The sequence below is a fragment of the Ambystoma mexicanum genome, chromosome 1p (genome assembly GCF_040938575.1).
Source record: "Ambystoma mexicanum isolate Mex_15411 chromosome 1p, UKY_AmexF1_1, whole genome shotgun sequence".
NCBI classification, from domain to species: Eukaryota; Metazoa; Chordata; class Amphibia; order Caudata; family Ambystomatidae; genus Ambystoma; species Ambystoma mexicanum.
Genome location: NC_090921.1, coordinates 176,594,929 through 176,621,852, shown reverse-complemented (window position 1 = coordinate 176,621,852; position 26,924 = coordinate 176,594,929). Strand labels below are relative to the sequence as shown.

The window sequence follows — 26,924 nt, the reverse complement described above, 5'->3', positions numbered from 1 at the left end:
TCACTTTGGGCTAGGGTCAGATGACAACACTTCCTGTGATGTCATCAGAGGTCAAGGGTCGAGTGATATCTCTTCCACTACCCCTGGCATTTTGGTGAAATGACGTCCCTGGGAGCGCCTGTACAGAAACATACCGGAGGACTCTTCAAAAGGTGCAGGCCAAAGCCCTGATGATAGTGGCTGGAGCCCCACTTTTTACAAGAACAGTAGACCTGCACAGGGATCTGGGAATCGAGAAACAGCCAGCAAAGCTAAACAGGAAGGACGGCCAAGGACTGGATCAGAACTCAAACCCCCTGATCAAGAAACTTTCTACGATGACTACAAATCCTTTTGACCGCTACCCGCTACACTGTAGTGTAGTAGAGTAGTGAAACCATCTCTACTGTGACAAGAAGAAACAGATCTAGAAGCATTTCACACCGCGACTACACTCTCAACCAGAGAAATTGGAGTAATCAGGGTCAGTTTCGGTATCCAACATCCCCCACTGACAGATCAAAACTGTCAGCAAGATACAGAAGGAGGCCACTCTGCAGTCCGACCACCGACTCCTGCCTCCAGACTGTCATTGCAGCCATCGACTGTGGCGCGCCGCGCGCCGCGCGCCACTTTGGAAACAGAGGGCTCGCCACACAGTGCCCCGCACTACAGGGTGCTGGCAACCCCAGTCTGTGCCATCAGGATCATGCTGTTCCTAGCGGCCCCGCCCTACAGCAAGGTGGTCTATGCCCAGCACCCTCATCCCTGTTGCCAATGCGCCATAAACCGTCTCATGAGGAGGACCGGGCAGGGTATGGCGCTTCCCTGCGCTATGCCACTCTGGTGCGCACAAGCTGAATGGCGGTGTGAGGAGTTTTGCGGTGCTGTGCCACTCTGGTGCAGAGGGCCCAGGTGGCAGGGCGTGTCCCAGCCCTATGCCGTTGTGTGTAGTGTGTGCATGGTCATTTTAAAAGTGGTCCTTCTGTAATGATAGTCAGTTATCTCCAAGCTAAGAGTGTAAAGCGCTCCAACGCCCTGCAGGGGGCGTGGGGCAGCTCGTGTTCAGAAAAGCCCTGAAACAGAGAACTTTAGTGTCCAGCAGCGCCCTGACATCTGGAGATCGGGAGGGGCCAGGGGGACCCGAGTTCCGGTGAGGCAGGAATAGAGAAAGTATAACTCGGACCCCAAATTTGGAAACAAATTTCTTCGGTCCGGTGGCGCAGTGGGCACGGTTGGCAGCGGTGGGGTGAGGGTGGAGTCTGTGGGCGGTGGCAGGCTGAGCGTTGCGCCAAGGACAAACACAGTCTGCTTGCACGGGAGCGGGAGCAGTTGCACCCGGAGCCCCTGGAGGTGAGTGGCAGGTACACCAAAGCCGCACACACGTGTGCGTGGCTACGGGCATGTTTGTGTAATGGTCGAGAGTATCTCACTGCTCGGTGCAACCCCCCAGTGCAACCCCCCTGAGCGCCGCCTCTGATTGCAACCGCCATAGGGCAGCGGGCACGGTCGGTGGCACTTGGCAGCCACACTGTGTAGGCTAACACGTGGTGCGGACGTGTCATGACAACGCATTTCTTAAATTGTGTACTCTCTGTCTTTGTGTATGCCACACACGCGTTTTGCTACACGTGCAGTTGTGCCTGTGTGTGCTCTGTATCCACAAAAGCGTGACCCTGCTTTTTGTGTAGTGGTTCGTGCTGCATTTCTCCGGCTTCTAAGCGCTGTCCTTTGTATATGTACTGTGTTTTTCTTTGTTTGTTTTGGAATGCGCCAAGTTTGGCCCATGAGCACACAGATGGATGGACAATGCGAGTGTTAAAAACGACTTTATGCAACCCTGGGATGACATTATACGACACAATATCTATCGCAATATGACATCAGAAGAGAGATGACAAGAAATTGGGCCTGATTTAAAATACGTTTTCAAAGGGAAAATCCCATTGAAAAACGCTTTGTAAATCAGTTCACTGTGGGTTATTAGCATTCGATTGTCCAATTTAGGGGGTGTGAGTTGGACTTGTAGGGATGTTAACCTGTGGCTGTATGTATGTCGGAATGGATTTCTTGAACAGATGTTGAGCGGGCCAGCCTGGTTAGTGAAACAGGGAACACCACAGCGAAGTTAGCCAGGGAAGTCATGGTAGCTTTGAGAGCAGTCAAGGCCAAGTCTCAAGAGTAGTGGGGTGATCTGAGGTCTTGGATGAGCACACACAGTATGACAACAAGAATTACTCTTTGACAGTAGTATTTCAAACTTACACAATTTATTAGGCCCAGAATGAACACCGGTGAATAATGGCAAAAACAGTCGTATCACAACTTAAACACACACTATGTAAAGTATATATACAGTCCCTTTTCGGTAGTTGCGATAAAGTGCGGTTACCTGCCAAAACCTGTTGGGGTAGGGAAAGCAAACAAACTTTAATACATTGGCCAACTCCAGAAGTGGAAAACCCTGATTTATTAAGTCCAACCCTACGAAGTTTGGAGCCTTGTGCTCAGCGTCAAGTGTGTGTGTGAATGTGCTTGTTGATGCGTAAAGCTAGAAAGTACAATATTCAATGGGAAGGAAAAGTTAGAGGGAGGATTCGGGAGTGTGGAAATTCGATTCTGAGAGACAGAGGAGAGTCTGCTGTGGAGAACAAAGCTGTCCCCGACATTTGGACGGCTTTAGGAAGCAGGAGCCACCAAAGCCAAGGGAAGGACCACAACGGATACTTTGTGCGTAGAAACTAGTTGGATGAATTAGGGGCCACCGGTAAGTGGTATGATTACTCACTGCCCTTAGCTCACTCTGGGTCCAAATTTGGCAGGCTTAGAGATAGTCGCCTGGAGTACGAAATCCCCTCCTTGGTTAAGCTTCAAAGTGCACAGGCGTTGCGGGTACAGATGCGGGTCCGGTTTACAACTGGAGCTGAATCTCTTATCATGAATGCAGGACAAAGAAAGCACTGATGCAGCTAGTCTCAGAACACTAGAAGAGAGGTGGGAAAGTCACCAGCAGCGATCGTCATTGTTGCACAGTGACGCAAGGGGATGCAAGTCTCGCGGTCTGATGCACGTCTCTCTCTCGTGGCCCAAAGCCAGTGGGATATTTGGCAAGGAGATGCTATGCACTGCAAACTAGGATTTCCCCAAAGCTCGAGACAATTCTCGACAAAGCAACGCTCCAACGCAGGTGCCAAGGTTCAAGCTGGTCAGTCCACTGGAGGGACCAGGGGCACTTCCGAGCAGGCTCGTTTGCACAGCAGCAAGGAGGCATTGATAGTGATTGGTCCCACCACTCTATGACATTGAAGCACCTTTGCAGGTCTCCGGAGATCGAGTGCAAAGCAGGGCTCTAGCGAGATCAGGGTGCCAAATAATCTCTGCGCGGTTCTGGACAGTCCTTGGATCTGCTTCACTTCTCTGGATACTTGGCTCCATGTATAGGTCGATTTGGACCTATTGGTGATCTGCGGGTCTGCACTCAGATCCCCTCCTCATATCCCAAAGTCCAGTGAGTGCTCGCACCCAGCTGGCCAATGAGGAGATCTGCCCGAGTCATGCACGCCAGCAGTGGTCCAATCAGGGACCACTGCGGCTCTCATACTCTCCTGCACATCAGACATCTGGCACCAGTAGTATGGATTGAGACCAGACAGTCCCAGCCCACTTCCTGGATACCTGCACACGTGACTTGCATTAGCCCGCGGAAAGTGACGGCTTTCACTGGTGAATGCATGCCCAAATAAGGACTCTCCAGGTCACAAGGCCCAGGAGGAGGGCCAACGGACAAAATGGCCAAAGGAGAAGCAAAAAGAACTTCTGTCATGGCCATTATGGACACTAGCTACAGTCATGAGCCAAACACGATAAGCGCAGTATGGCTCAGTAAAGAAATGTAAAAACACATGAAAAAGCTTCTGCTGCCACCAGTCTACTCCTAGGCATATTGTCCAGTTACCAAAAAATCATAAAGAAATGACCAGGGCCTGAAAATGCAAGGACCCCAGTGTGCGGTCCAGTAATGTACTTTGCGCACTGAAATACATTTGCCAAAAGTGGCAACAAAGTCATAAAACTAAGAGAAGCAAAGATTCTCAGCACTGACTGTCTGAAGGACAAGTCAGTTTCCCCCTAACGATGAGCGAACGTCCATTGGAGCGCAGCTGAAGGCTGTGCTTCACTGGCAGAAAGTCAGGACAGGAGTGTGAAACAAATGCAGAAAGTTTAGGGGTCCACAAATATAGAGGTAAAATAGCAGTAAGTGAAATTGTACCTAACACTGTGCAACACATATTAAAACAAGCACTTAACACCTGAGCAAAATTATGATTATTATTATGATATGATATGAAATGGCATTTATAACGCGCCTATACACAAGTGTTTCAAGGCGCGGCGTGGCAAGGGAGGGGGTACAGAGGGAAGACAGACTATGATCTTACTAGGCCAGGTGACATTGAGATGACGCAAGTGCAAGGGGATGGTATTTATTGTGCACGGACCTAGCTGGAAGCCACACAGTATTTTACAATTATATATAGGGGGAGGAACACAGTACTTTATGAACCCTAAACACACCAGCATGTGTATGTTTCTGTGTGTATTTGCATCCCTATGTTTTGTTGGTGTCTGTTCATATGCATAGGTAGTATTGATGTGTGTTCACCAGAGTTTTTGTGTTGGTGTATTTGTATTGAATGTGTATGCCTTTAGATATGTGTTTTATATCAAAGTGCATTGTCTGCCATTCGGAGACCGGAGGTAAAACCCTTCCCTCAGCTCCTCCCCACACCGTTCGCGCCCAGTGATGACGCACCATGCCAGGCTGGAAGCGGCTGGGTGTTCCGGGGTGGAGGGTGTAGGGCGGGGTTTGAGCAGAGCGTCAGAATTGCAGGCTTGCCAGAGGAGTGGAGCCGGCAGCACAAAAAACGCCAGCGGCTTCCCCTTCCTCCCCCTCAGTGCTGCTGCCAGTCCCTGCTTCATGCCGCATCACATACTCTGTTCAACTTCTTTTCCATCCCACCATCCCTGCACATTTTCAGTATCTGGTGCGGGGTGTGGGGGCATTGGGGCAGGGGTTTCAGGTGGTGGAGATCCGAGAGGACCGTGATTTGCCCCCAGTGTCAGCCAGTGGTGTCGGCTGCCTCTCACTGGGGATTTTGCCTGGTAGTGGTTACGGGGCCCTGGGGGGTGGGATCAGGAGGCTGTCGGTATAGGTATGGGTTATGGGGCCTCCTGGTACTGCCACCAAAAGGGCATTGCGGGTAGGCCAGGGTGGTGCCTCACCATCATGTACTGTCCATGGGGCGGAAGGGACCACCTGTCATAAAAAGGAGTTCATGCCAGCATTGATGCATTTCATGGTTGCTGCTACTTGGCTGACCTGGGTCACATTTGTGGGGTGTGCTGTTAATAAATGTGGCCAAGATAGTCTTCTTGGTTTTTTGCCCGTGGATGATGCCCCCCTGTTCAGCCCACATATGGGCACTGATGGCAGTCTCTGTTAATAATGTTTTGTTTGATAGTTCCTCAATAGCGAGAGCGCCTTACGTGAAGCCTGGTCCTGCAACCTTCTTCCGCTTCAGTGAGTGTGCAGGATTATATTTACTAGGGTTGTGTGTGTGTGTGTATTTACGTCTACGTCTGCTATTCTATTGTATCTAACTTTGGGGGGTGTATTTATAAAAGTTTGTTTCATGACTGTGTGCAAGGCATCCATTAGTTTTGATATGATATGATATGATATGGCATTTATAATGCGCCTATACATCAATTCGTTTTCAGGTATTGATTAACTGAGTTTGCTAATTAAAATATGTTTGATTAGCAAACAACCCCATTTGATTAGCAATGTTGTGCTAATATTTTTAATGTCACCAGAAGTTATTTGTAAGCAAGACATAAAAATGAGCATCAATACAACTTTGTTGTGTACCAGTGAAGTAAGACATTAGTGTGAGGAGTCAGCTTTGCAAATGATTTAAAGTTCACTAAAACTGCAGGTCGAGTAACTTGGTTTTACTCGACCTAAGAGAAATGCACGCAACCAAAGGCAACGGATAACAAAAAATGTAAATGTACTTTCTGTAAAATGGTACCTGTCGCCACAAACCCACTCTGTCTGGAACTCTACTGCCACCCACAGGTCCGCCATGCACAGTGAAACTTTTATTTGACATTTACTGCAAATAAAGTCAATGTTACTTAAATGGTTCAAACATCCCCTGCAAATGGTACTCGTGAGAAAATCTCCTCGACTATGTGTGTGGGCGAGTAGATTTTGCAAGCCCTGGAAGTGTCTGTAAAATGTAAAAGGTTAGCTGCATGAATGGAGATAAATAGATATGATAAAAAAGGCTCTGAAAATAGTTTGGCCAGCTGTCTCCTGCAGGTGCTAACAAATAATGCAATCATAATCATGGAGCAACGCGAGCTCAGTAACTACAGTGTATGCTATTGCATTAGATATGCAGATGTTCAGTCTGGATGGAACTATTGATCACTACTGTGCGTAAACATCTAGTTAGCTTTGTATATTCTTCTTGTGAGAGGAACGAAAGTAAGAGACTGAGTAGATGGGGTAGCAGCCACAGAACTGGATGGCCCAGGTAGAATATGGTATCAGCTCATGGGTTGAGCACCAGTAGCACAGATTCATGCAGATAGCAGGTCACAGAACTAGGGTTGCCATCACAAGCATTTGGATGTGTGATCATGTACATTTTCAAAAGTGTTCAGTCGTCAGTGTGATGCATCTTCCCCAACAAAATGAAATAGTTGACACTGAGATTTAAATACACTAACCTAAACATTGCTGTAAAGAATGGAGACAATGCTGTGTTTTAAATTTGGAAATAAATAAATAAATATAAAAATACTGTAACTATGCATTATAAAACAACGTACATTTGTTGAAGTGGAATTGCATGACTGTCTTTATAAAAAAGAAAGTTAACACACGCTGGTCTTTGCCAGGCAGAATATAGTTTGCCTAGTAAAAGTAACATCCTGATTACTTCTGGTGTTCAGTTATTTGAAAAAGAAAACAAAAAATCTTGCCTGACATTCTCAAACAGGCCTTTGGCTCTTAAAAGTGGAAGAGATGATTGCTGCTGCACTTTCTCTCCACTAGGCCCTTTGAACTTGCAGTGAACAGAGAAAAGAGGGTGGGGAGAACCCTGATGTCAGGAGGAATGAAGAGTGAGCTGTGCTTTTATTGAATAGGGTAACTTAAATAACTAGCTTTGCTACACAAATGTCAATTTAATTAGAAAATCTATATAATTGCATAGCAAATTGCTATGCAACGCTGCTTATTTTATATCTTGGTGTGTTTTATGTGTCACTGTGTACATGGTTGTGTAGCAGTGTTTTTTGTGACATTTCGTGTGCATAGGCATGCCTTTCTTTCTGTACATGCTTGTGTACCAATCCGTTTGCATGTATGGGTGTATGAGTGTTTTGTTTGTGTCTGTCTTTACTTTCTATGAACTGCCAGACTATTTCATTGTATCTTTGACCACATCATCATCGCCTTGTGTTAAACTGATATTGTGTGAAAGCCATCAGTTTGCCCAGCACTGCACAGTTTTCTTTTGTCTATACAACTGGATTGCAGCCCAGTACACTCGGTTTACTGTGTGTCTAGGGGAGGAGTTATGGTATAGTAGTTAATTTGCCATCTTGGGTTCCGGGAGTTCTCGGCTTTGCAACTTGCCTTTAGTGTGTGATTGTGGGCAGATCATGAACATGGGAGCTTACTGCAAATGCCAGGATTGTCGATAATGAGAAACTGAGAGCTTACATGGACTTTGACACCTCGCTTAATTGGAGAGTCAAAATGGGAGTTACTGAGAGTGCCAAACTTGGGTTGTACTGTGAATATTATACTGGGAGCTTACTGGAAATGTGAATTTGCTGGGCTATGGCTTTCAATCTGGGAGCTTACTGGAAAAGTCAGAATGGGAGCTTACTGGGAATGTCAAGGTTACTGGGACTATCACACTGGGGGCTTGCTTGGAATGTAAGATTGCTAGGAATGTCAGAATGGTAGCTGACTGGTAATATCAAGCTTACTGGACTGTGAAACAGAAAGCCTATCGGGAGATTACTGTGAATGTAAAACTGGGAGCTTACTGTCAATGCCAAGCTTATTGGTAAAGTCAAACTGGGAGCTTACAGGGAATTTCAACCCGGGAGCTTACTTGAAAAGTCACACTAGGAGCTAACTGGAAATATCCAACTGGAATTTTACAGTGAATATTTTAATGGGAGCTTCTTGGGAATGTAAGTTTGCTGAGCTTGGAGTGTTCTATTAAAGTCAAACCGGGTGTTTATTGGCAATGCACGCTTACTAGGAATGTAACATTGGGAGCTATCTGGGAATTCCAGGCTTACTGGAATATCAAAGAGGAAACTTACTGGGACTTTACTGGGCATGTGCAACTGGGTACTTATTGAGAATGCAACACTTACTGGGAATTTCAACTAGGAGTTTACTGGGAATGTCAAGCCTGTTGCAGCAAATCTCCTTACAAGTTTGTGTGTATCCCTTGGAATTATTTTGTGTGTGTGTGTATTTGTGAGATTTCCAATGTGCGACCGGTCTTCACCATTGGGTAGCTGCATATATATATATATATATATATATATTTTTTTTTTTTTTTACCAACATTGTACAACAGAGCTCACGTGTGTACGCCGCCTTTTGCACTCTGTCATACAAAGTGGGTAAACGATGGCTGGCATGCTCGCATCCCAGGCAGTGTCTACTTTAAATTGTTAGCGCTGCTTGCCATGTGCGCATGCTAAGCAATGTTCACAATTACAATTAAACCCTCTTCGACCAGCGATCGATGAGACTAATATCCAACGTGTTCTCCACCCTCAATGTCTGTGGCATTAACAAATATCTTTTATTTTTATAGATTCTTTAATAAACTCCTTCAAATTAATATTTTTAAAGTTTTTTATTTTAGGCCATGTTAATGTGGCAACATCCTTTGTAGCCGCCACAACATGTATATGTTTCGGTCAAACCATGACCATCATCATATGGCCTTCTCTGGAATACCACGTCATGCACTCCGGCGCTGAACACATACCTAGGGAGAACTACAAGTCACTGAGACACCTTTCCCAGCCCCTTTTTATTCCTGAAAATATCCTAGTGTCGCGGAATGGCTATGGGAGTACGGGACTAACTCCCTGCTGCATTTGATATGATCTCTACTAATAACATGCAGAAAGAAAGCTGTTGAGTGGTGCCCTGTAAGAACTCAGATGCTCAATTACTTACTTTCAGCACACTTAGTCTCGGGAGGATAGCTCAGGCGCAACGTGCTCGCCTCGGAAGCACGACGACACGGAGCACCACAGGTTCGATCCCCGGGTCCGCGCTTAGAAACCTCTGGGTATTAAGCACATTATAAATAACCTGTCATATCATAGCACTTCATTCGATATTCTTGACCATTGTAGTTCTAGTTTCGAACTACAAAGCCAGGTTTTTAAGTCCAAGAATGCAATGAGATGGTCAGAACTGGTTTAGCATCACAATCCTCGCATGCGCTTCTTTGGGATGTCTTTAATGTCCTGCTGGGTTATACATGTCATGGTCACCTGCTCTTAGTCATGGTCACCTGCTCTTAGTCATGGTCACCTGGTCATGGTCACCTGGTCCTAGTCATGGTCACCTGGTCTTAGTCATGGTCACCTGGTCTTAGTCATGGTCACCTGGTCATGGTCACCTGCTCTTAGTCATGGTCACCTGGGCATGGTCACCTGCTCTTAGTCATGGTCACCTGCTCTTAGTCATGGTCACCTGGTCATGGTCACCTGCTCCTAGTCATGGTCACCTGCTCTTAGTCATGGTCACCTGGTCATGGCCACCTGCTCTTAGTCATGGTCACCTGCTCTTAGTCATGGTGACCTACTCTTAGTCATGGTCACCTGGTCATGGTCACCTGCTCTTAGTCATGGTCACCTGGTCATGGTCACCTGCTCTTAGTAATGGTCACCTGCTCTTAGTCATGGTGACCTGCTCTTAGTCATGGTCACCTGGTCATGGTCACCTGCTCTTAGTAATGGTCACCTGGTCATGGTCACCTGCTCTTAGTCATGGTCACCTGGTCATGGTCACCTGCTCTTAGTAATGGTCACCTGCTTTTAGTCATGGTCACCTGGTCATGGTCACCTGGTCTTAGTCATGGTCACCTGGTCATAGTCACCTGATCTTAGTCATGGTCACCTGCTCTTAGTCATGGTCACCTGCTCTTAGTAGTCGTTTAATGCAGACAAGAGATGGCATAGCTTTAATGAGAAGGCTTCACTCCTAGTTCAACCATCCAATAGCATTCCCTACGCAAATGACTGCATGCTTTCAACTAAAACAGACATCATCCCCCCACCTGCTCATCTTCAAATAATAATTAGTTAGAGAGGGTATTTGGCAGAACAGGCATGACTCAGCTTAAAATAATATTCAATCAAAAACGTGGTTAAACAGAAAATATATCACTCATAGCTCAGTTTCAAATGATAGGTAGTCAAAGAGTATCTGTTTAACACATGGGTTATGACCCTTTTGGTGCCAAGTAAAGCCCCCTTAGTTATTTAGCTTTGGCGGCAAGAACATCACGTTGCCCCCATAGACGTGGGGCGGTTTTTAGTTTCTCGGTGTAGCACCCTAAATGACACTGTGCGCAGTGCCAGAGTGGTTGGGGATGAAACACTTTGGGCTTTAACGTCGTGTACATGAGCTGGGCTGTAGCTACTGCAGCAATTTAGAGCACAGTAAGGAACCCATATCCGATGTTGAATTATTTGAAGGTAGAGTGACACGCCCTAAAGTAGAAAGCTACCGAGCTTGCTCCGCGGGTTGGGTGGTAGTTGCTGAGATATTCTGTTTAAAGGTGTCTGTAAATCATACAGGTTTTTGAAATTCCTGGTGCAAAATAGTTGCTGTAAAATGCTCAGTTAAGGGGGTGGGTTGTGCTGATGGCTTGCTTATATTCCGGGCCCGGGGTGGGGCAATTTCCGCCCAGTGATGAAAATCAACAGTTGACACGCATGAACTCACTGATCCGTGCCCCAACATTTACTGTCAGCACAATAGAAGCATTTATTTTCTAGTGAGTATTTTGACAGGTAAAACATATTCAGTACTATACCCTGTGATAAAACAGAAAGCAAGGGAAGCAAACATCATAGGGCAGAGGCGTTGCTAGGGGGCACTGATGGGGCTATAGCCCCGGGTCTTTTGATTGTAGCCCCAGATAGAATCTCCGGGGCTACAACCAAAATGCTAGCTAGCCCAGAGTCCCGCCAGTCCCGACATTAGCATAGCCCCGGGTCTTTTCCAGACCTAGCAACACCCCTGTCATAGGGTATTTGTGGGGGTAGTCTGACAAAAGACTAAACACAGTTCAAAGGAAAGGAAACTGGTGGATTGCAGTGTAAGAACCATGGTTCAACCAAACACACCACCGAATGAGCAGAAGAATCCAAGTACCTGAGCGGGCACCCAAGCAACAAAGCGCCATCCATGGCTGCAAGGTGCGTATAATACACCGACGGCCGCAGGCATGGCTATCCACACACATCAGTATACAGCAAGGGCTATGACAGCATTCGATTGCGCTGTTCACATAATTCTGCGCCTGCATACACCAGACTTCGCCTCAACACCTCTGACAGCAGAATGCAGCACGGGCCTGTGACAAATTCGGACATGCTGAACACATAGCGAGTCTCTAGAACTGACGCTACCCCAACTCCTCTCAGCACCCATCCACATGCCTGCCCGCATGGGTTGCTTCTCTATTGGAGCCTGGCCAGCCCCGCCATGCCTTTCTTGGCCAAGTGCACACACGCATTATAATCTTACTCGATGACCTCCAACACTCTGGACTTCGGTCTACCGCATTTAAACTATCATATCGTTTAAAGGCACTATACAAATGACAAGTACAATATTTATTTATTTTTGTATTTATTGCCGTGCACAAAATCCTTGGGTATCTAGGCGCTAGTTACGTTGAGGAAACAAGGGGGAGGACAAAAAAAGGAGGGGGTATAGGTCAGATCAGAGGAAAACGGGGTGGGTGTCAAGTGTGGAGGGATACCGATTGGCAGTGGTCTTTGGTGATTCTTTGCATGAGGATGAGTAGCGCGTCTTAGAAGGTGCTGGGTTAGTTGAAGAGCCAGGTCTATAGATTTTTGCGCAAGGTCCATGCGGCAGGCTCTTTTCTGAGGACAATGCAAGTCTATTGCAAAATGTCCAAACGGATGCATCTCATTAGGTCACCTTTCCCTGTTCCTAGCCTTTTGGCCAACACCACTTGGCATGGTGGATAGTTTCAACCCGGTTTGGATAGAAGGTTCTGTTGAAGACTTGGGACCCAGTGGTGAATCGCATGGCTTTGAAACAGCAAGAGCTGTTCAGGTGCCCACACTCCAGAACCTCTGCACTAAGATGACTGTCTAACTTCCATGTCCCCGTCCTAAAGAAACAAGGGAGCTCTACCGTAGTAGCAAGCCTCCAGTATCCTCAGGAGTAGACTTCCCACAAGCCCTGCCTGTGTTCTAGAAGGCTCGCGCTGTTTCCCTCCTCAGCCTGATGTGTGCCCCTCTCACAGGCACAGCTGTACCATTTCATTACGTGAGGTTCCAGCTAAGTCTTCGATTTTTGGCTGCAGCACACTTTGGAAAAGTCTTTTTTGGTGTTGCTGTGGCATTTTAAGGTGCACTTTTATACAACAATAGTGTGCTCATCTAATCCCTTGGTGTGCCTGCATAGGGCAGAATAAATGTATGTATTTATTTCATTTATTTCATGTATAAAGCGCACAAACAACCCGGAGGCATCGAGGCCAGTTGCTTGGGGAAACAGAGAAAAAGAGTTGGCAGACGCATGGGAAGATAAAGAAGAGACTCAGCAAACTAAGCGAATTGCCAATTGACTGCTAGTCAAAGGAACCCCTTTGCGAGCCAGAAAGTGTCTTTGTCAGACATCAGTGCATATATAACGTATATGCACTGATGTCTGACCCGCTAAAGGAGCACTGCTTCCTAGTGGGGCGAAAATAGCTTTGACTGTATTCAAAAGTAGCAGACCATTTGTTTCCTGGAACGAGCTGCGGGCCTACTTTAATGCTCTCAGAATTTCAACACCTCTGGAATTTGGGGTGACACAGGCCTCCCTCTGCAAGGTAAAAGAAAAGATATAGTTGAAAATAAGGCTCTGTTGTTTTACATTATTGTTATTTTAACAGAGGTAGCTCCATGACACCACAACATGTCCCCGAAGCAGGGTGGCCTGGAGAAGTATTTCTCCGGATGAATGTAACGGTAGCGGGCATGTATAGATGAAAATAACAGTCCTGTCTGCCGTCACTGCATAGCACGGTGTCCAGGGCCCACTATCCGTCGGTACTGTGGCGTCGCTGTGCGTCTACCCACTCACCAGCACGCAATCATGCCGTGACGCGGAACAATCATTGCATCAATACATGCGCATGGCCTGAGCGCACTAGCTCAGCGGCGCGACCCAATGAGCACTACGCGTGAGCCTGGTTGTGTTGCTCCATCGTTGCGGCCTCTACCAGCAGGCCCAGCAACTCACCATGAAGCCTGGGCTGATGGTACCCTCTTCATCCTCACATCCTACACATACTGAACCTGTCTGGTTCCCATCCCAGCACTCTGCCTGGCTTCCGCTCTAGCAGCTGTCACAAAGCATCCTTGGGCAACTGCTTCCCCCAGGTGAGGACACAACAACTGGCGATGAAGGAGGGATGGGGATTAGTCCAATGATGTGGGCATGCCCCTCGTACTCCCGCTCACACTCAAAGCCGCCAGCCACCCTGGATTGGCCCAGGCCACACCAAGCCCTGAATCGTGGATACTTGACGCACCCTCAGCCCTAGGGACCAAGTGGGCAACCTGGGTGAAGGGTCTTGAATTATACTTTGCCACAGCAAAAATCAAACGACGAAAAAGCAATAAAGTCTACCATGCTCTTCAATGCTGGCCTAGGCTTAAACAAAATATTCAAGATGCTGGCCTCAGTTAACAGCTCTTAGACAGCTGCGAAGGCAGCTTTGGCCGATTACATCAACCCAAAGGCCAACGCAGACTTCCAGCTGTGTCAAGCCTGCGAAGCTGCGCAAGAGCCAATTGACGCAAACCAAGCACACCTCTGGCAACTTGGGTCAACCTGCACCCTCATTGACAAAATGCATGAGGTCGGAGCACAGCTCATCCAGGGGTGTTACTCAAAAAATTGACAGGGTCAAATCCTTCGGGAATCCGGCCTACCACTTCAGCGTTTTCTGGAACTTGGTTGCCCCATGAGCTAATGGAAAGCAGAGAGGGCAAGATGGAGGCCACCTTTAAGCACGTGGAAGTCTCACAAGTTCAAGCGATAGTGAAAGGCCTAATCTAGAAATCCGCAGAGAGAAGCGACGTACAGGCCATGAACAGCCTGAACGAGCCCACTCACCCCTCGCAAGACAGTGACTACTGCAGGGGTAGGCTGCCACACGTAGTCCATTGTCCCACAAGAGGGACAGAGTGGGCAAAATGTGGGAGACTGAACCACTTTGCAAATGTCTTCCAGGCTGGCACACATGCCCTGCCATCCAGACTGCCGACGTTGAGACAAGGAGTGTGCCAAATTGATACCCTGCAGGAATATGATCCTGACGACTCAGACGATGACCATGCTGTCTCCCTTATTGCGTCCCTCCGACAGAGTGCCAGAGTGCCAGCAGAAGACACCAGCCCAGGTGCCGAATCATGCCTGCCCTAATAGACACGGGTGCATCTGTGAATGCGAGGAGCAGTGTGAGCTGGCATATGAGCGTGAAACTTCATGGGATCGGCTTTCTTCACTTCATGGGATCGGCTGTCTTTGCTCCTACGAAGTACACTTTCCTATCAATAACACTGCCCAACCTGCCACTCTGAAGCACATGAGAGTGCCCTTCCATCTCTGTGCTCAAGTGGAAGAAGAGCTTAAAAAGATGGAGGATGCCGGACCATCAAAAGGGTGAGCTGCCCTACTCCATGGGTATCCTCCATAGTCATGGCCAGGAAGCCAAAACAACTGGACTAAGTACACATTTGTGTAGATATGTGTTTCTCCCCACAGTGCCATCAAAAGGGATCAACAGCCCGTTCTAACACTCCTTGCAGACATCCAAGGCGCTAAGTACGTCTTCAAACTCGACCTGACAACGGAATCCCACTGCATAAGGACTCAAGACATTTTACTATCATATTATGCCTTGTCGGCCTGCACCGCTACAAGTGCCTGAGCTTAGGCGTATCATCAGTGCAGACGTGTTCTAAAACACCATCAGCGTGTCATCACCGGGATCCCAGGTGAAATAATCATGGTCTTTCACCAAACAGGAGCGAGTGCGAATTTAACAGAGAAAAGCTGTAATTCTTCAGCTTCGTATTCCAGAAGGAAGGAGTGTCGTGGGCATCACCAATTACTGCAGCAGATTAATCCCCCACCTCGCCAGCATAAGAGAACCCTTGAGAGGCCTCTCCAACACAAGAGAACCGTGGGAAAGGGGAGATCTCCAACCTGCAACATTTGATAACTCAGAGAAAGCACTGGCCAAGGACACAAAGCCCCCGCCCTAACTACCAAATTGGTCATGGACGCCGGCCCTCATTGGCTTGGTGCTGTTCTCATCCAACAGACGTTGCCCAATGACATATGCGAACATGGAAAAGCATTTAAATCTGTACCTCCATGGGCGACCATTTAAAATACTGATGGAACATGATGTGCTAATTCGAGTCTTCAAGGTCAAATCCCCTCGCCCACCAACACGCATTGAAAAGTGAACTTTGCCACTGCAGGAGTTTGACTTGACCCTTGAATACCGGCCTAGATCTAGAAGTCCAACAGGTTTTCTCTCCCAGTACCCAGGCCGGACCTCAGCCCACCCTGAGAGCCACATCAAAATGGTGAAAGCGAATCACTTTCGCCCCCTGCGCAGCCACTCAGGAAGTCATAAAAGCCACTGGTTGTGACAGGGCTTTGCAGCAATCAAGGACTGTCTAGATTCAAACAATTGGAATGGATTTCTCAAGGCTCAGCAGCAGCTGTGTTGCTAGGTCTGGAAAAGATCCGGGGCTACGGTAATGTCGGGACCGTATGGGGACGGGTTGCAGGGAGGTCCCCTGCTCCCATTTAAAAAAAAAAAAAAACAGGGGTTGCACGGGTGTCCCCCGCATGTTCAATGTAATAATGTCTCCTGAAAAAAAAGCTACTTTTCTGTCAGGTGACATTTTTGTGGGGACATTACTACATGGAACCTTTTTAACACATTCTTGACTTCAAAGCAATGTGCAGAATCAGGGAACCATTGAAGGAGGGATTATGTAACAAATGGAACCCGGCGGGGTACCCACACAGAAGAGGCCCATAGTACGGAGGTCCACCAGTAGGCTAGTCCCCCTCTGGGCTTGCGGGGCTTGAGCAGTGTCTCTGCGTGCACTGAAAGCACTTTACTACATTAACTGGACTTGTCGACTCCTAACGTCCAGGACTTCGACTTCCAACAGAGAAGGCCTATTTCTTCAAATGGCATGCGTAGGCCCTGGTAATGAGTATCCAGGATAGGGAGGTTTCAACGCAGGAGATTTGGTCGAAGACAAATTAGTTTAATTTTTTTCAGCCAAGTTTGGCTGCAAATATATTTGGGGTGTGGGTAGGGGGTTTGGTAAGTGTAATAAATTAGGTGGTGCGGGGGGGGGGTCTCGCCCGCATATATCTGCGGCCAAACTGCTTAAAAGGAAAAAAAAATTTGATGGATTTGGCTTCGACCAGATCTCCTCGATGAAATCACATAAAAGCGCAGTATCACCTATGGTAATACCGCCAAACTTAATTACCTCTGTTAATGCAGCCAAACTCAAGTACTGTTACCACATGCAATAGTAATCCAGTTGCCGGAAGGGTCCACACGATACCAAGTCATGCAGACCCTCGAGTTATTCCCCATTTTGCATCCCCATAGGTTTCCATGGGGATGAGTAGTTACTGCATGCTGTATTTATTGTATATGGTCAGGCTTTTGTGTGGCAGTAATTAACTACCCAAAAGCAGGCACAGAAATGAGTCTCCGGACTGAAACTCTACATGGGGTGGAGTGGTAATACCTCTGGTATGCTGTTTACTTATGCCAGGCCCTTATGGTCATAACCAATATGGTAAGCCGACCCTACATCTATTAACGCGCCTGGCATCCCGGGTAGAAACCTGGCTGCTAATGCTCTGATTACTTACTGGTAATCTTCATTACTCCTAGTCCTACTCTTCCTCGTCACAGTACTTACTTCATGAGGCACCTGCCTCCGACACAGGACCTTCTTCTATTTCTTTAAATCCCTATAACTCCTCCCCCACATCCATGTCACTCAGTTTCATATTACCAAGCCGGAGCATGGGACCTTCCCCGCAGGGAGGGTGAGGAGGGTCGTCAGTACTGTGACGAGGAAGAGTAGGACTAGGAGTAATGAAGATTACCAGTAAGTAATCAGAGCATTACCTCCACGTCCACTCTTCCTCGTCCCAGTACTTACTTCATGAGGTATACCAAAGCATCAACGGGGAAAAGGTCCCAATGAGACAGAGCCAAAAACAGTGCAGCAAAACACACCCACAATAACTCTTAAATCACATCCCCACAGACAAAAACTCCAACCATGAAGGAACCAACCCCCGAGTGGGAGAAACTCAACCCATAGCGGTTGATGAAAATGCCTAGACTAGCCAAGGCGGCAGCCATACAAATCTCTTGCAGAGAAAAACCCTCCTTACATCGGGCCAGGAAGCCGCGAAACCCCTGGTAGACCGCCCCTGATTGTGCGCAGGCACAGGCAGGCCAGAAGCCACATAGGCCCTAGAGATCACAACCCGGAACCACCGGAAAATGGAAACCACAGATGCGTTATGCCCAGCCCCAGCCAGACCACAAGCAATCAGAAGACTATCAGATTGGTGGAAAAGGCAAACCAAGCCAAATACTCCAACGCGTCCCGCCGGACATCAATGTTAAGCTGAGCCACCTCCTCAGGCGTTCTTGGATCATGAAAGAAGTCAGGGAGAACCAGACCCTGAGAGGTGTGAAACCCGAGAGACAACTGAAGGGAGAAACTTCGGACCACACCCCGGCACCACCGAGTCTGGCAGCACCCTCAGGAAAGGAGCGTGACATGAGAGAGCCCCAATCTCCCCAAGCCTACAGGCAGAAGTGAGGGCAATAAGAAAAGCAGATTTCAGTGTAAGATGTTTGATATCAATCTCGGAAATGGGCTCAAAAGGAGGCCCATGAAGGAACCGTAATACAAGAGGGAGATCCCAAAAGGAAAGCCCTTTATCAGCACAAGGAAGGGAAGAAGAAAAACCCTGGATCAACTTCCCCACCAACACCTCCCCATCCAAGTGACCGTCAGAGTCCCCCAAAAGGAATTTCATGGAGGCCCGCTGAGAGCGAAGCCTGGAAAAACTGCCAGGCCCCTGTCAAAACCCCTCCTGGAGGAACCGAAGGATAGCAGAGGCCAGAACGCAGGGGAGGGATCCCAGACTGCCCATACCAGTCTCGGAAATGGCCCCAATGTCTGCCTAACACCTTCAGAGTGGAGGGTCTAAGAGCATCCATTTGGACTCAACAACAGGATCTGAGAACCCCTGAGATATCAACCTAGACTGAGCAATAGCCACACCGCCCATTGCATCAGTTGGAATTCTAACCGCAGATCCCCTTGAAGGGCACACGGCCACCTCGGAACCAGCCAAGGTTCCTAGGAACGAAGCTCCAACAGAGAGGGGAGCCAACTCCGGCGGCACCAGAACAGAGCTAACAACAACACAGTCACCCTGGACACTCAGATGCGCCAAACCACCCGGGGCAGAAGGGGAATAGGCGGAAAGGCATAAAGGAAAACCCCAAGGCCACTGTACAGAGAGGGCGTCCATCCCCCAATCCCCTCAACCTGAAACCGAGAGCAGAAGAGGGGAACTTCTGCTGAGGCCGGGGATGCAAACAGGTCTAGAACCAAGGACCCTAATCTGACACAGGTCACCGCAAAGACCTGGTCCAACAGGACCAGTTCTGCAGAGGAGTGAAAACCGGCGTCTGAGAAGATCCGCTTGAACATTGTCCACCCTTCTGATCCGTGAGGCCAGCAGATACACCAGATGAGATTCCTCCCAGGTGCCTATCAGCGCTGCCAGAGCATTCAAGGAACAGCCGGAACCCCTTTTGCAGTTCACATATGCCAAGGCCGTCGTATTGTCCGATCGGACCAAAAACCGCCGACCGTCCAGCAACTCCTCAAAGTACAGCAGAGCTTGCACAATGGCACAACTCTTGCCAATTGGATGATCACCGGCTCTCCCCAGATCTCACAACCCTTGAGCTGAGAGGACCCCCAATGTATACCCTTTCTGCTGGTGTTGGTAGTAGGAGAGGTCACAGGAGGAAGGACCAAGCACACCTCAGCCTGTAGACCTGAAACCCCCCGCCACCATAGCAGGGACACTCGCAGCGCTGGGGACACTGAAAACAAAACTACGAAAGCCGAGATGTCGGGAGCCAGTGGGAGAGAGTATAAGACACCAGGAGACGTAACCGAAGACAGGCTCAAGGAACTGGAAAACATGCAAGACGCCACGTGCCCCGTAACTTCAGCAACAGGTGAGTCGAGACATACTGCCTTCTGAGAACCCAGCCCAGAACAGCCAGCAAGCGCCCCCCCTGCACAACATCCAGAGTACGCTCTCCCCAGACGTCCGGACAAGCAGTGCAGGGTCTTGAGACCCATAAGCAGGTGACACATCCTAGAAGGCATTGGGACCAGGAACACCCGCAAGTAGAAAACTTGACCCTGAACAGGGAGAGGAACGGGCAAGACGGTAACCCACAACAACCGTTCGGAGAGAACGGATCCCATGGCCAACTACTTGGACCGTGAGCTGGGTACCAAAGTCCTAACCATGCAAACCTGGACAGGAGGAGACAGGAACGGCAACTGATACCCCCTCCAGAAGGATCCCATTACCCAGGAAGCCGAACCCCACCGGTCCCATACACCTCCGAGAAGATAGAGACGAGGAGCCAGGGAAAACCGCCAGTCACTGCACTTGCACCAGAGGGAAATCACAGGACGTTGAAACAGGCCTGCGCCACAATATAACAGCATGCTTGTCAGCCCACAAAAAGATTTGACCTATCAAAAGGAAGATACTGGACAGCCCAGAAGTCCAGCAGACTATGGCCCCCTCAGCCGACAGAGGAGCCACCAGGCTGGTGTCAAAAGGGCAGAGTACTGTCACAAAGCGGGGCAAAGCAATCCATCCCGGATAGCCGACATCAAAGGCAACCCCCTACCTGAGGTATGCCTATACTGGAAAACCCACTGAAGTGACATCCCCCTCCACCGGCACCAGGGGCTCTGAGAACCCCTCTAAGCACAGACATGTGCCACCATGTGCCCTATCACTTCCCACAAGTCTGAGAGGAGGCGTGAAAGCAACACGTCAGCACCGGAGGACCTAGGGCCTAAAAGAAGAGACACTGGGAACCCCCTGCATGGCCGTTACTTCCATGATCATTTTCCATAATCCCATGCCGGACAAGGGAAAAGCAAATCAACTCCTTTGACTTTCCCTTGCGCAGTTTAGAGGAAGAGGACAGGACAAGGAGTCTGCGTCCATAGCTAGCACAGACCCAAACACACCACTAACACACCACATGACTGAGAGGTGGCTTGAGCCCTGTATCCAGTAGCTGGTAGCCCCATGCTCTAAATCGTTCCAATGCATCGGTCTAGGAAGGATGAAGGACCGAGTCAGCACCGCTGAGACTCGAACCCAAAGTGTAGACTATGCCAGGCCGGTACCCTTCCGGCCGCTTGCAGATGTGTCCAAAATCTGCGCCGTATTCACAGGCAGCACGCAAGGAATGCAGCCAAATCCGGTGCATACTGGGCTGTGTGTGTCTGAGGAGCTGGTGGTATGTGACATGTCTGTGACAGAACAGAGCCCCGCACTTTCAAATACTCTGTCACAGTCACCCCACGACAAGAAGCAGAGAGTCCTCACAGCAAAAAAGGAAGGCTAGCCCATACTGCCAAGTGCTTGCCATCATTTCCAATCAAGATGTGTACACAGAGCACGAGGTAACGGCCTTTCAAAGGAGTCAAGATGGCCATACCAGCAAGAGAGGGGAAAACATCAAGCACAGTCCTCCCCTCTCCTTACCTTCCCCCAGAGAATGCAGCTGACATCCGGTGCATCCTGGGCCGTGTGTCTCTGAGGAGCGGGTGGTATGTGGCATGCCTGCGACAGAACAGAGCCCCCACACTTTCAAATACTCTGTCACAGTCACCCCACGACAAGAAGCAGAGAGGCCTCACAACAAAAGGGAAGGCTTAGCCCATACTGCTAAGTGCTTGCCATCATTTCCAATAAAGATGTGCACACAAAGCACGAGGAAAACGGCATGTTGAAGGAGTCAAGATGGCCACACCAGCAGGAGAGGGGAAAAATATCAAGCACAGTCCTCCCCTCTCCTTACCTTCCCCCAGATAATGCAGCTAACATCCGGTGCATCCTGTGCTGTGTGTGTCTGAGGAGCGGGTGGTATGTGACATGCCTGCGACAGAACAGAGCCCCCGCACTCCCAAAGACTCTCTGCCACTGTCACCCCACGACAAGAAGCAGAGAGGCCTCACAACAAAAGGGAAGGCTAGCCCATACTGCCAAGTCGAATCAAGATGGCCAAAACAGGAGGAGAGGGGAAAAACATCAAGCCCAGTCCTCCCCTCTCCTTACCTTCCCCCGGGCCGTGCAGGACCCGGGACACAATGCTCACGCTGCGGTCCGGAGCCCAGCAAAGAACCGAGCGAGGCAATCCAGCTCAACTGTGACCCCAAGCCCCGCAGGGGGCCCAGGAGCAGTGCCGCACCTGAGGGAGCCGAGGGCCCCGCCACACAGCCCCCCCCAGGGGGCCAGCAATCGGTGCTCCCCAGTGCCCCGCACCGTGAAGAAAAAGTCCAACCTGCCGGAGGCAGGAAAAATTTAAACTGAGTGACATGGATGTGGGGGAGGAGTTATAGGGATTTAAAGAAATAGAAGAAGGTCCTGTGTCGGAGGCGGGTGCCTCATGAAGTAAGTACTGTGACGAGGAAGAGTGGACGTGGAGGTAATGACCATTTGTTTAAGGGAAATCGGCTTTCAGCATACCACGTGTGTTGATTTCCTGAAGGCAATACATTACAAACTAAGATGGCCGCGGGAAATAGTAACATGTGCTCAAGCTAAGTCCCTTTGCTATTTCTGTTGAGTGTTGCGTGTGCCACATGGGGAGAATAGCAGCAGAGCATAGCAGGGCAGGTAAGTAGTCATTGGGGCAGTGGGCGACGGGTACAGAATTCTGGGAGCAATGGGGGAATCCTGGGGCTTGAACATATCAGTAAAACAGATGACAGCCTTTGATGAAGGTGCTGGTGGCTGGGATGGAACTCAGGCTTAGAGGGTTCTCTGGGCGGGGCACCTTTCTTTTATGATGTGGCGGTGCCCCATGGGTCTGTCCTGTGGCCAAGGCTTCGTAGCTTATACATTTTGAGTTGCCGCTGTTCAGGGGAGGCTGCCCCTGGCCCTCATAATACCATTTACACCCAACACTATGTAAATGTGTCATTATTGAGTGGCATCCGCACGTGAGGGGCCACCTCGGTGTGTCCAAGGTTCGAGGCTGCTTAAATTGAACCCTACGTAAACCAAGGTTTTCTCAGTTTGACCTCCATTTGCAGCACACCTGTTAAATCCTAACTCTCATCAGTATCTTTGTTGGGCATCGCCCAGCTCTCAGACCATTGGTTCATTCCTTTGGCTTCAAAATGTATTGTATTTTACACTCTAGCCACTAGAGCTCCAAATGAATTAAATCCTGCCTCCTTCCAATTATCATCATTAAGTGTAGGTGTCTGCAACCATTGGATGTCCAGATGTTTTGGACTACAACTCCCATCAGCCCTAGCCAGCATAGTCAAATGTGATGGATCATGGAAGCTGTAGTCCAAACTTTCTGTACAGCCGCAGGTTGCAGACCCATGATTAAGGGAACGAAACCTCTCCTCTCTGTATGTGGTTGTAGATCCACCCTCCAGATGGGGGACATTTCCAGACTGGGTGATTGAAACGCTGTTTTGAGTGTTCTTTCCTTCCCAAGCACTGCTTAAAGCCGTCCTCCTTTCGGCAGCCTGGGTGGTGATGGGCACTCACATGTCTAACCACATCACCACATTCCATTCACCTCCACTGGCTTCCTATGCGTTAGTGAATTCAGTTTAAACTGCGCAGCATCACCACCAAGAGCGCTCGGGGAGAGCGCTCGGGGGAGTGCAAGGATGCAGAAAGCCCAGGCCTCTGGAGGGTGGACCCAAATGGCCAGAGAGCCGCAGAAGATTAGGATGGGAAATGATTTTGCTAAAGAGATGAGGGTGTTTGTGGATACGATATATGTGTGCTGTGCGCTGTGGACCACTCTAAGAAGTGATATGCAAAAATGAGAGATGAGTAAGGGTGGCTGTGGGAGAACTGGAACCCTCCAGCTCGTCCACAAAAGCTGCAACTTGAGTGCCACTCTCTGACCCATCCTAACCATTTCAAGTGTCAAATTATTTTACTAGCTATTCTTTGAAGATGGGAGTGAAATGATTTTTAGATAGTAAAAACGCGATTCTCATTCCAAATGGAGGTTTTTGTTAGGCAAGTAAAAATATATTTGAACTCCAGAACAGATAGCTTTTTGTAATCGATACTTATCTGCACCTAATGTTATGTTATGTTATGTTACTTTGCATTTATATAGCGCCTTATGTACCATTGGTATGGTCTCAAGGCCCTGGTAGGTTGAATACTCTCGGTAACCGAAGTTCAAGTCAGTAGAGAGAGTAGAGAGAGTAAAAGGTGCGTGTGAGCACCGGATATGTGTGCAGCTGGTGTGGCATTCGTGTGATAGCTGCTTCTTAGCGGTAGGTGTGGTGGTTGAGAGATCAGGAGTATGTGTTCGTTCTGGCAGGTTTTTATCCAGACCGATTCTGGCGGCGTTAGGCCTGAAGAGAACGCCTAGTCTGGAGAGTGTGTAACCAGCAGTGTTTAGTTAGAGTGATGGGGAGTATGAGGCAGATGATGGTATGAGAACAGCTATACCGAATGGTGTCATAGTATCACTGTGTTCTAGTTGAGTGGTGGTGTAAAGAAGAGAGTAAGCATGGAGATGTGATATGGTGGTTTACATTAAGTGTTTGAGATCGGGCCCACTCCGATAGTTCCATGTACTCCATTCGTTCTCGTTTCTCCTGGGTCATCCGTTTCACCCGGTTCATCGCTTCCACCCAGTTTATTTGTTCCACTCCCATACTGCACTTGTTCCAACCCCATACTTCCATACTTCCTTCGTTCTAATTACATTTTTCATTTAATCGATCAACTTCACCCATTCCATCCACATGCTTCAATCGTTCTATTCAATACAATTGACCCATTTTGTCCACATACTTCACCCGTTCCTTCCTCATACTTTACCCGTCTCATCTATATACATCGCCCGTTCTTCCAGATCCATCTTCCGTTCCTGCCACCCACTACCCGTTTCCTTCCTTTATTATATTCACTACTTCCAACCACTTCACCCGTTCATCCACATACATCACCTGTTTAATGCACGCTCGACACCCACTCCGCGCTCTCGACCTGCTCCGCACTCAGCATCCGCTCCCCGCTCCGCACTCTACACCCGCTCTGCACTCTACATCCGCTCTGCACCCACACCATACTCTACATCCGCTCAACACCCACAATGCCTGAACACCACCGCACACTACATCCGCTCAACACCCTACGTCTGTTCGAGACCATCACGCCCTACATCCTTTCAGCACACTAAATCTGTTCGACAGCATACATCCGCTCCACTCTATTAACCACTCACACAACGTACCTTCGCACCACATCCTACATCTGCACCACGCTCTTATCTGTTCCACACTCTCGTCCACTCTATGCCCTCATTCATTTTGCGCACTCATCCGCTCTACGCACTCATCCGCTCTACGCACTCATCTGCTCTACGCACTCATCCACTCCACGCACTCGTTGGTTCCACGCACTCGTCTGCTCCACGCGCTCGTCCACTCCACGCGCTTGTCCGCTCCACGCACACATCCGTTCTACGCACACATCCGTTCTAATGACGGATGCAAATTAAAAAAAGTTTGTTTATTTATTTATTTATTTGTATAGCGCTCCAAGCCCAAGGGCATCTGGGTGCATTTCTTAAAGGTAGCAGTTACATGTATAGAAAATCATGGTTGCAGTTTAGTCTATTCAAAAGCAGATCAAAGCTGTAAAATACTGCGCTGAGATGTTTCTTGATGTCTGGTTGCTGTGGGCCCAGTCCTGGGTCTCCGTGGGCAAGGTGAGTCATTGTCGCATTTCCCTGCCAGGAGCGATTGCACAGAGCACATGCTGGGGCTATCGCCTCCAGTGTGCAGGGCGAAGGGTTCTGGGATCTAGGTAGACCTTGCGCACACAGCTGTTCACCACAAATGTTCCTTTGGGATGGCCGAGGGAAGGACCTCTCTCCATACTTGGAGTCCTTAAATTCACCTCTATGGAAAAGGACTTTGGGTAGACAATGCCAGATGGAGGTCCAGGCGAAATCCTTCTTCTTCTGAAGTTCAAAGATGATTCAATTAATAGGGTGACCTCACCCCTTTATATAATCCATCTGTCACAGCAGATCGGACCATTTCAAGCCTCCTTTTAGACTCGAATCCTGACTGCTCTGATCTTGATCTTATCCTAGTGATGCCAGTGCCAGAGTGCGGAGGGGGCACAGGAATTGTGGGAGTCCTGGGAGAGTCAAAGATGGTGGGACCCTTTGCTGGACTGTTAGTACTCCCCAGACGAATCTAACTCTGCTCTCTGCCCTCTCTCCTGTCTGTGCTGCATCAAAGAGTCTCTAGTAAGGACCACCCGGGCGTGATTTCCCTCTTGCTGGAGGAGACCTTCCTTTGCAGCACTGGTCCTCTTCCTGTCCCCTTGGAGAAGATTGTCCTCCTCGAAGGAGACAAGCCTTTCCCACAGAGAACAAGGGTTTTTGCTGGGGCTGCTCCCAAATTTGCTTGTTTTGTGTAGAACTCAGTCCCAGAAAGTGAATACACAGACAGCCCTGAAAGGAGGGTCACTAGAAACCAATCTAGCAATAGACATGACATCAAAAGCCTTTGTCCAGTATTATTGTATATTAAAAGAGGCCACTGCGTGAAAACTAGGCATGGCTTATATTTAGATATGAATCTGCCACCAGTCCCTGGGAGCACACAATTATATAATTTCGATCAGGGCTGACCAGGGTTGAAGATAGTCCCTGGCTATTGGAACTTTGGATTCTATAAAGCTGTTGGAAGGAATGTACATGTTAATCTGAAAATGCCATGTTGCCAAACTACAGGGCAGACGCGGTGTGCATAGCTGTGTGTTTAGGTGTGCAGCACGGATTTGCTGGCTGAACACTATTGTGGAGTCTGACTACAGTGGACATTACTACGAGGAGGAGCCGACATCATAACATTTTAACACCGGAACGGAGCGTGCACGGTGTGGGTCGCTGTGTGTTTGGGTGCGTTCAGTGTTTTGGGCGTTCGGCTCATAAACCTAACGGATTGGAACACAAGGAGCTCCAAAGGCTCTACACATAGACGCTACCGTTGCTGAACAAGTGGTCGAAATGGAGAGAAATGTGCTGTTGCCACTCCCGCTCCCCAAAGGGATAAGTGTTTGCATGGTACTGGCCCTCAGTATGATGCACCGACAGACTTATCCCATTGTTGTAAGTACTCAATATGGTCTG

General features: G+C 48.7%; 1 protein-coding gene across 1 annotated transcript in view; it reads left to right on the top strand.

Moving 5' to 3' along the window:
- Positions 1-1,189: 1,189 nt before the first annotated feature.
- Positions 1,190-26,924, top strand: part of LOC138567737 (low density lipoprotein receptor adapter protein 1-B-like) — a 198,763-nt gene continuing 173,028 nt past the window's right edge. Inside the window, exon 1 of the mRNA XM_069646219.1 lies at positions 1,190-1,332. The gene's annotated coding sequence lies outside the window, so the exon portion shown is untranslated. The remainder of the gene's footprint in view (positions 1,333-26,924) is intronic.